Raw genomic sequence first — 10404 nt, forward strand, 5'->3', positions numbered from 1 at the left:
CAATACCCTATGCAAGTACAAACGTATATATTTGCAATATAAATCTGCCAAACAGGTTTTATGTGTAAAATACATTTTATTACACGATCACAAAACTTTACTATATTCTGAATTAATGTTCTCTAACCAGAGGGCTTTTCTAGGAAGCAAAGTTATATTAACATTATGAATAACTTGTTAAATCATGATAACAGGTGTAAAGTAGCCATTGACTTCTTAAACCAAAATGCTCAATACAATATTAAATATTTAGATTTCGTAATAAAGCTGTGTAAGCTGGTAACCGCCCTTTGTATAGCCCTTGGATCGACTGAAATTGATAACAAAACAATAGTCTAACAACAAAAACAGTAGTCTACAGTTATGGTAGCTATAACTGGATTATTTACTTTTTGGCTCTTTTTTGCTTTTTAATCAGGGCACGGATCTCAGTTGTGCTGCAAGCCACACAGTGAGGGATCCTTAAGATAGGAACTGAGTGGGAGGTCATGTTGAACATGGATGACCACAATTTTGCCCGTCATTTGAGGATCACTAAACAACAGGATGACTACATTGTGATGAAGTTGCAAGAGAACGGCCTACACAGCGAGCAAATTCAAGGAAAGACACCAGAGCCTGTTACCAACGTGTTAATGTTCTTGTGGTATATGGCAAATCAAAACACCTTCAGAGAGATGTCTGACAAATTCGATGCGTCACAGTCATCAGCGAATCGAATAAATCTTCAAGTGCTGACCATCATGTCGGGCGTGGGGCCAACCTTTATCTCCTGGCAAAATGCGTGTGAAAAAGCTGTCTCTGCTGCTGCCTTCCACTGCCTCTGTGGCCTTGATGGGGTCATTGGGGTGATTGATAGATGCCACATCATGGTCCAGAGGCCACCTATAAGAGGAGGGGATTACATGAACCATAAAACATTATACTCCATCCTCCTTCAGGGATTGTTGTTGAGAGGGGCCGCTTCACTGACATCTTTGCTGGACCACCAGGCAGGGTGCATGATGCCAGAATGCTGAAGGCCTCCACCTTCTACAATGAATGGCAGAAGAAGATGGGGAAGTACTGCCTGCTGGGGGACAGTGACTACATTGGCCATGCCTTCCCAATCATCATGACTCCAAAATGTAATAATGGTGCACTTACAGAGGATGACCATCAGCAGAATGCAAGGATCAGCCGGGGGAGGGTCATTGTAGAGCAGGCCTTCGGACGAATGAAATGCAAATGGAGACATCTATGTGACCTGCAGAACACCCGGATTGACTCTATTGTTGGTTTGGACATGTGTCCAGAACTCCCACATGGCTGCCCGAGGGAGGAAGATGACAATGAGTAGACGATTTTATTTGCCAGCATGCATGCATCCATCCATCCACCCACCCATCCATCCATCCATTTCTCTATCAGATCATACAACATTTACAACTTTGATATGCTGGGCTGAAGTATCCAGTATTTAATGTTTTGTACAATTTAAAACCTAGATGGAATTACAGTTTTGGCGACTGAGATGCTCACATGCCCTCCTAAATAGATCACCATCTGCTTAGGCCTCTTGCTGCATTTAGCTATATTAACTATTATAGTATACAGTGCATTCCATGTTACAGTCTTATTCCAAAATGGATTAAATTAATTATTTTCCTCAAAATTCTACAAACAATACCGCATAATGACAATGTGAAAGAAGTTTGTTTGGAATCTTTGCAAATGTATTAAAAAAAATTACAAAAAAATAAATGACATATACATAAGTATTCAAAGCCTTTGCTCAATACTTTGTTGAAGCACATTTGTCAGCAATTACAGCCTCAAGTCTTTTTGTGTATGATGCTACAAACTTGGCACACATATTTTTGGGCAGTTTCTCCCATTCTTCTTTGCAGGACCTCTCAAGCTCCATCAGGTTGGATTGGGAGTGTCGGTGTATAGCCATTTTCAGATCTCTCCAGAGATGATAAGTCGGGTTCAAGTCTGGGCTCTGGCTGGGCACTCAAGGACATTCACAGAGTTGTCCTGTAGCTACCCCTTTGTTATCTTAGCTGTGTGCTTAGGGTCATTGTCCTGTTGGAAGATTAACCTTTGCCCCATTCTGAGGTCCAGAGTGTGCTGGAGCATGTTTTCATCAAGGATGTCTCTGTATATTGCTGCATTCATCTTTCCCTCGATCCTGACTAGTCTCCCAGTTCCTGCCACTGAAAAACATCCCCACAGCATGAGGCTGCCACCACCATGCTTCACTCTAGGGATGGTATTGGCCAGGTGATGAGTAGTGCCTGGTTTCCTCCAGACATGATGCTTGCCATTCAGGCCAAAGTTATCAATCTTTGTTTCAACAGACCAGAGAATTTTGTTTCTCATGGTCTGAGAGTCCTTCAGGTGCATTATGGCAAGCCCCAGGCAGGCTGTCATGTGCCTTTTACTGAGAAGTGGCTTCCGTCTGGCCACTCTACCATACAGGCCTGATTGGTGGAGTGCTGCAGATGGTTGTTCTTCTGGAAGGTTCTCCTCTCTCCACAGAGAAACGCTGGAGCTCTGTCAGAGTGACCATCGGGTTCTTGGTCACCTCCCTGGCTAAGACCCTTCTCCCCCGATCACTCAGTTTGGCCGGGTCGGCCACCTCTAGGAAGAGTCCTGGTGCTTCCAATTTTCTTCAATTTACAGATGATGGAGGCCACTGTGCTCATTGGGACCTTCAATGCTGCAGAAATGTGTACGTACCCTTCCCCCAGATCTGTGCCTCGACACAATCCTGTCTCTGTGGTCAACAGACAATTCCTTGGACTTCATGAATTGGTTTGTGCTCTGACATGCACTGTTAACTGTGGGACCTTATATAGATAGGTGTGTGCCTTTCCAAATCATGTCCAATCGACTGAATTTACCACAGGTTGACTCCAATCAAGTTGTAGAAACATCTCAAGGATGATCAGTGGAAACAGGATGCACCTGAGCTCAATTTTGAGTGTCATGGCAAAAGCTGTGAATATTTATGTACATGTGACTTTTTTAATTTTAATAAATTTGCAAAGATTTCAAACAAACTTCTTTCACGTTGTCATTATGGGGTATTGTTTGTAGAATTTTGAGGAAAAAAATGAATTTAATCCATTTTGGAATAAGGCTGTAACATAACAAAATGAGGAAAAAGTGAAGCACTGTGAATACATTCCGGGTGCACTGTACAATGCCCTATTTTGCATTGTATTGCATAATTCTGCTCATGTGTAATTTCACACATGGTCACTTAAAACGGTATGTAGAAAATGGATTAAGATTTGATCCAAGACTTATGACATGTATGTCACGCTGTTACATTTTATTGTAATGATTTTATAAATGATTATAGAATATCCTCTTTCATTTAATCTCACTGATATTTCCTAGGTTGGTTTGACTGGATGCCTATTTTATGAATCAATCAATCACATAACTATTGTGAGTTAACTAACACAGTGTTGCTCTCTAGAGAGGGGACCTGATTTTAATATTGATTGGCAGATAAAAACCAAACGATTCACTATTTGATGAAATTACTTTTAAAAGAAACTTACAGCATAATTTGTAACCCAGTGTGGTGTTGAAGGTTTTTGTTAAAAAAATTAAGGCTTAGAAAAATATATATATAAAAAAGAGTGAGATATTTCTTTGTATCCAAAGAATAAACTATTAACAATACTGTATTAAAGTACAAATAACAGTACTTGCAAACAGTAATTATAAAAGTAAAAAATACAAATGGTGCAAAACTAAATACAAAAATGAATATATTGTCCATCCTGCAATTGGGCTCCCAGCTTGTCCAGCAGGCAAGACATCAAAGACTCAAAGCCCTGCTGGGCAGACCTTAGCTGGGCCAGTGTCTCCTCATGCCACCGCTGGCTGGCTGCTTCAGAGTCCCAGAGAAACTGCAAGATGTCACCGTCTCTTGCGTGATCATGGGGTGGCTGAGGGTGGCAGAGGGTGGGGTGTAGGAAAAGGAGGTGTTTCTAGTGGGATGGAGGATGAACAGCTTGAGGTGCGGTCAGCTGTTGGGGTGAAGGATGAGCAGGATGCAGCGCCCGGCAGCAGTGCCGGTCTGCTGCACTGTCTGAGCACTTCCGGCCTGCGCACCTCCAGCCCCTGTGCTGTCCCCACAACTGGAAACACCACATCGTGCTGTGCTCCAAGGATTATATATAAATAAAACTGAAACTGCATGGGTCCCCTCCCTGTGCTGCTGCTGTTGTCCTTCATCTTCTTGTATGCCTCGATTAAGGTGTTCCACTTCCTGGCCACCTTATCTGGGCAGAAGGTTTCCCTGAACTGGCAGACCATATTTGCAGTCACTTTCACCCACAGCTGCTTTTTAATTCTCTTGCCCAACCTCAGCCGTCTCCTTCAGCCTCTAGGTGCTGCCTCATCAAATCAATGAGGAACAAAGTCATGTGCTTTGTAAACCCCTCATTGCTTTGCATTGGCTGGGGTGGAGATGGTGAGTTCACTTTCTGATTGCTGCCTATAAAAAACATAAAAAGCAACATGTCAGCATTGATAACATCATTATCATTCTTACTAGTGTTACTGTTTACATGATTTTTATGTAATTATGATGATTATTATTATCTAACCTATGTCTACAGCTTGAATGAGCCTCACAACCACTGTAAGGCCCTCTTCCCCAGTACACTGAAACACACACATTGTTTACATTATAGCCATGGCCTACGTTAGCTCGGAGATCTCACACAGTTATTTACAGTATGCTATGCATGTTTAAAAAGCATACACAGATAAACTGTACACAAAAACATTTTCCACACCAGAATACATAAGAGTACTGACCACAACTGTGGTTCCCTCACCCGTGAACTGAATACAACCACATTTGCAGGTCCTAACAGCTGTTCTAAACTTTTTAAAAAGTTTTCCGTTACAAATTCCTGCTCACATTTCTGCTCGGTTTGTAACAACATCGTGTTGTTGTAGCAACATCGACCATGTAATTCACACATAACAGAATCGTAGCAACATGCCTATAGGCAATGGTAATACAGTATTGTGTATACGACTTACTAAATTGGACACAAAAGACAAAATTGCTAAAAGAAAATGTTATAATTACAGTTGATGATCTTCGTAGCCATCTTGCTTTCTGAACTCGGGGTTCTCTGAGTTCATTCGAGTTTCCAAGTAGGATTTCTGGCATGGGGGGGGGGGCATTCCATTTGTCAGTTCCGGTCACGGAACTCGGAAAATAACTCTGAGCTCTGACTTCCGATACAAATGGAATGCACGATTAGCCCCTGTTGGAAGAGATGAACAGTTCTTGCATTTTGCCTTTGCCCCTGCTGGCACAGAGATGCCAGCTCAATCTTTGTACCTTGTCTTAGTTCCTGCTGGTACAGAGAAGCCAGCTAGCACAGTCTTTGCACCTTGTATTAGTTTCTACTAGCACAGAGAATCTAGCTCAGCCATTGAGTCCTGCCTTAGCCCCTGCTGGTGGAGAGAAGCCAGCTGAGCCCTTGTCCCCGTCCTTTCTGGTATAGAGAAGCCAGCTCAGCCTTTGTACAATGCCAGGTGGTGCTGTCGTGCACAGGGTTAATGCACACCTTTTTCTGTTTGTTCGGTTCTGGGGGAAGTTTGGGGTTTGATTGTTGCTATTACGTTAAAATTTTATTTTTGTTATACAATCTATTTTTTCTAATATGTAAAAATGTTAATATGAGTGGATTGTGACTCCACATGGAATGTGAATGGGTTGGGGCACCCCATAAAAAGAAGGAAGGTTATTTATTTTCTTAAACGTAAGAAATATGATATAGTGTTTCTTCAAGAAACGCAGCTTTCCTCGCAGGAAGCTGGACATTTTGGGAAGATATGGGGTGGGCATGTTTTCTTTAGTGATGGCTCAAGTAAGACCAGGGGAGTCATTAAACATCTACAATTCAAATGTCTCAAACAGATTAAAGATAAATTAGGAACTGCCTCATCAGCAGTCCTGACCACTCATCCACCCTCAGCTTCCTCCATAGTTCTGGTCACTTTGCCCTTGGCATTATCAGTCCACACAGCCACAGTCCTTACATCTTGTATTAGCCCTTCCTGGCATAGAGCAGCCAGTACAGCCTTCAGTACCTTCACCTTAAGCCCCACCAGAGCCTCCTCTTTCGCCTATGGTACCACTGTATTCATGGCCTCCATCTCATCCCCCACCAGTGGTTCCGACAGAGCCATTGCCTCCTTCTCCACCCTCACCTGAGGTCTCTCCAGTGCTGTGGCTTCCACCTCGTCCCTTGCCTGTGGTACCGCCTCGAACTTCCCCTTCTGTCCCGTGGGAGCCTTGGTCTCTCCCTCTCTCACTTTTTGCCCCAGCCTCCACCCTTTCCTGTGGTCCCACTACAGTCTTGGTCTCTGCCCTCGTCTGTGATCCCTGCCTATGCCCAGTACATCAATGCCATTGACACTCTTGACATCATTGTCGGAGTCTCTGTAATTGTCCTTATGGGGCAGTGAATGCCCCTCCACCTTTGTTTTATTAGAAAAAATTTGCCAATATTGCAAGTTCAGCCTCTCTATGAATGCATGTTGTATGGTGTTTTAATTTACACCCCATTGTTATACTCCTACAATTCAGCATTCCTACACCCTCAAATATTTTACAGTCTTTGCCATCATGTCCTGAGCGTAATTGGGCAGTTTGGAGACAGGGCCACGTGCTGTATTGGTCAAACTTACAAGTTAATTTAAACAACTTCTTATGTATCATTGCTTCCTTGTCCCAAGACTTCAGAAAATGGAGAGAAATTTCAAAATGTTTTTATTTGATTCAAAACCTGCATGAACAACAGCAGTCTCTCTATCAGATTGCCATGTCAAGCTTGTAGCATTGTGGCGCAGTTTTAGGTGAGTTATACTGGACAACGAAAGGGTACTGGCTCAAACCCAGATTTGTGTGACTTGTACTCCTTTGTGGATTTGCAATGTTTTTGTTTTGTTTGTTTTTTAATAGAAAGCACTAAAAAATAAGCATTATACTGTATAGCTCGGTAGATGACAAATCACATGTTCCAATAGCTTTTCTTCATATATATATATATATATATATATATATATATATATATATATATATATAAGAGATGTCATAACTTTACTTAATCTGTTAGTCAAAGTTTTCGACAACATTTTACATCTAGCTGGATAAGGGAAATTGGACGATAACTCTTACACTCACTTGGATCTATGTCCTTTTTAAGATTTAGACTGATTCTGAAGCACAAGATCTAAAACATAACAGCGGCAAAACCACCTGGCCCCGGAGCCTTTCCTGTAGGTAAGGCCTTAATTACCTCGTCAAGCTCATCCAAGATTCTTAGAGTCAAGAATCTTTTTCATGAACAGTGGTTAATGAATGAGTTTTGACAGAGAATGAATGAAAATGCTCTGTAACAGGGAAAATGAATATGTATGAGTAGATATTGAGTCTATAAGACCTTGAACCATCAATACTTAATTTAATATGCCATGATTTACAGAATCAGATTACAGAAATTATTTTTAAGAAACACCAGCACTTTCTGCGAAAGTTTGGAGGTTTGTACATTGTTTGTGTTACATTGTTTGGCGTGTGAAGTTCTTTGAAGTCCTTGCCTTGGTTCAGTTCAAAGAGGCCTTTGTTTGGTTCAATGGTTTTGAAGTTCTGATAAAGTTGGAGGGTCCATTTTCACACTGGTTTGATGATGTAAAGACCAGCGGAGCCTGTTGGCTCCAAAAGAAGATTGCAACTATATTATAGAGACATTGTGGATTTAGAGGAGGACACTGATGTGGGGCCTCATGGTCTCAAGGTAGTTTCCCTTGGAAATTACTGTGATGGTGACATGTGAACTTGTCTTGCTGGAACAGAAGAACCAAATTTAGGCAGGGTGTTTTGTTGAGCTTGGCTGCACCACAAAGGCGATTTGAGAAAATCAGAAGTTTCTTTACGATGTCACATGTCAACTATATTCCTCCTTCTTAAAGGTAATTTACAATTCATTGTGTCAAGGTCTCTTAAAAATCCAGCTCGATAAAGTATGTTTTAATTATGAATTTAATTAGAGAACTATGGCTCCAAATAGCCCACAAATACTGCACACCATCATTCTGGGATTTAACAGACAATGAATTACATACCAAACACTCATCCTTTCCTATTAAATTACAGTTATAATTCAGTTATAATGCATGATAAAGACTCCTAATATATAGTTTGTTAGTTTTAAACATGGATAATATAAGATTAAAAATCATAATCATCAATTTGTTATTTACAAAAGTAATTAGAAGTCATAACACATATGTTAAAGGTCACATCAGTTATAATTATGTGTGTAAGATTAATTTATCAATTTTTGGTATAGAAAAATTGACTTCATTGTGCAGTGTAAAATTATGATAAAATGAGTCTTGCGATTGTGTAAAGGAAGTAAGTCTCATGCTCTCTCAATAGACACATTTTTAAGTGTAACAAATTTGTTATATCGAAGAACAAAGGAAGTAAGTTCTGTGTGGAGGACAATCTTCCCTTGTTTTGTGACAGTTAAAACTAGGCAGATACAGGTCAGCTCAGACTCCTTGGAACCAGTCTGAATTTTCCTGAATATAGCTTTGGGAAGTACCGGTGTTTAGACAGTTGTTCTGCTTACTTTTGTTCAGTTTCTCTGTATAATTCTCTAAATACTTCTGTCAAGCTCATCAGGTCCCACAGTCAAAAGACAAAGTGAGATATGTCTCTCTCATCATAATTCTTTTGTCTGCATGTATGATAATCACAACATTACATCTAACGTTGCAATTTGGTACATTGCTATGGTGCAGATGGTCCAGTCTGGTCACATCTTCACAATGTAACTGTGTAAGCTTGGTTTTAATTAAGATTCAAATTTATTGTCATTGTGCAGGTACAGAGCCAATGAAATGCAGTTGTTTTGCATATCCCAACTAAGCTGGGGAGCAGTCTCAGAGAGCAGGGTCAGCCATGAAACAGCGCCCCTGCAACTGATAGGGTCAAGGGCCTTGCTCAAGGGCCCAACAGTGGTATCTTGGCAGTACTGGGGCTTGAACCCCCAACCTTTCGGTCAGTAAACCAGAGCCTTAACCACTGAGCCACCATCAGCAGGTTCTACTGTTCTCATGATGCCATTCTCAGTTTCGGGGTCTGAAAACGGTTCAAGGAATGAAAACAATATATATACAATTGAAGTCAAAAGTTAACATACAATTTAGCCAAATACACTGAAACTGAGTTTGTCACAATTCCTGACATTTAATCGTAGAAAACAATCCCTGTCTTAGGTCAGGTAGGATCACTCCCTATATGAAATGTCAGAATAATAGTAGATAGAATGATTTATGTCAGCTTTTTTGTTTGAACCAGTCCCTCCTGAAGCAAAGCACCCCCATGCTTTACAGTTGGGATGGTGTTCTTCGGCTTGCAAGACTCACCCCTTTTTCTCAAAGCATAACGATGGTCATTATGGCCAAACAGTTACATTTTTGTTTGACCAGACCAGAGGACTTTTCTCCAAAAAGTAAGATCTTAGTCCTCATGTGCACTCACAAAGTGAGTAGTGGGTTCTTCCTGGCTGAGCAGCCTTTCAGGTTATGTTGATATAGGACTCATTTTACTGTGGATATAGATACTTTTGTACCCGTTTCCTCCAGCATCTTCACAAGGTCCTTTGCTGTTGTTCTGGGATTGATTTGCACTTTTAGCACCAAACAATATTCATCTCTAGGACACAGAATGTGTCACATTCCTGAGTGGTATGATGGCTGTGTGATCCCATGGTGCTTATACTTGTACTTGCTGCTTAAAGGCACAGTTAACTTGGTGTATGTAATCCCCTATGTAATGTAATATATATATATATATTAGAATGTAATGAAGACAAGTCCCTTTTTTAAGTTTTTCAGGATTGAAAATGTTGATTTAAAATGCTTTCATACTGGTTAATAATAGTAAATTTCATTCCAATGTTTTTTCCCCCCCATGAAACCAAGACCAAAGATTTTATCAGTACATTTCCAGATTTACACAACTTCATGTTGCATCCCACGTTTCTTTTCCTAATTGATTGTTGTGGATGTAGCCTTCTGTGATATGCTGAAGACTTATTTAACAACTATATATAATTAATTAATATATGAAACTCCAATCTTGAAAGTGGAAAAGCTGGAGATAATGATCAGCTCATACATAAGGAAGTGGCTTGGTCTTCCTAGGTGCCTCAGCAGCTTAGGGCTCTAAGGCAAAGGAGTCCTTGTGCTACCCATTTCCAGTCTCTCAGAGGAGTACAAATGTGCCAAAGTAAGACTAGATATGATGCTAACAGAGTCGAGTGATCCATTTGTAGCCAAAGCTGCCCCCATGCTGGCTAC

Source organism: Xyrauchen texanus, chromosome 6 (assembly GCF_025860055.1).
Source record: "Xyrauchen texanus isolate HMW12.3.18 chromosome 6, RBS_HiC_50CHRs, whole genome shotgun sequence".
NCBI classification, from domain to species: Eukaryota; Metazoa; Chordata; class Actinopteri; order Cypriniformes; family Catostomidae; genus Xyrauchen; species Xyrauchen texanus.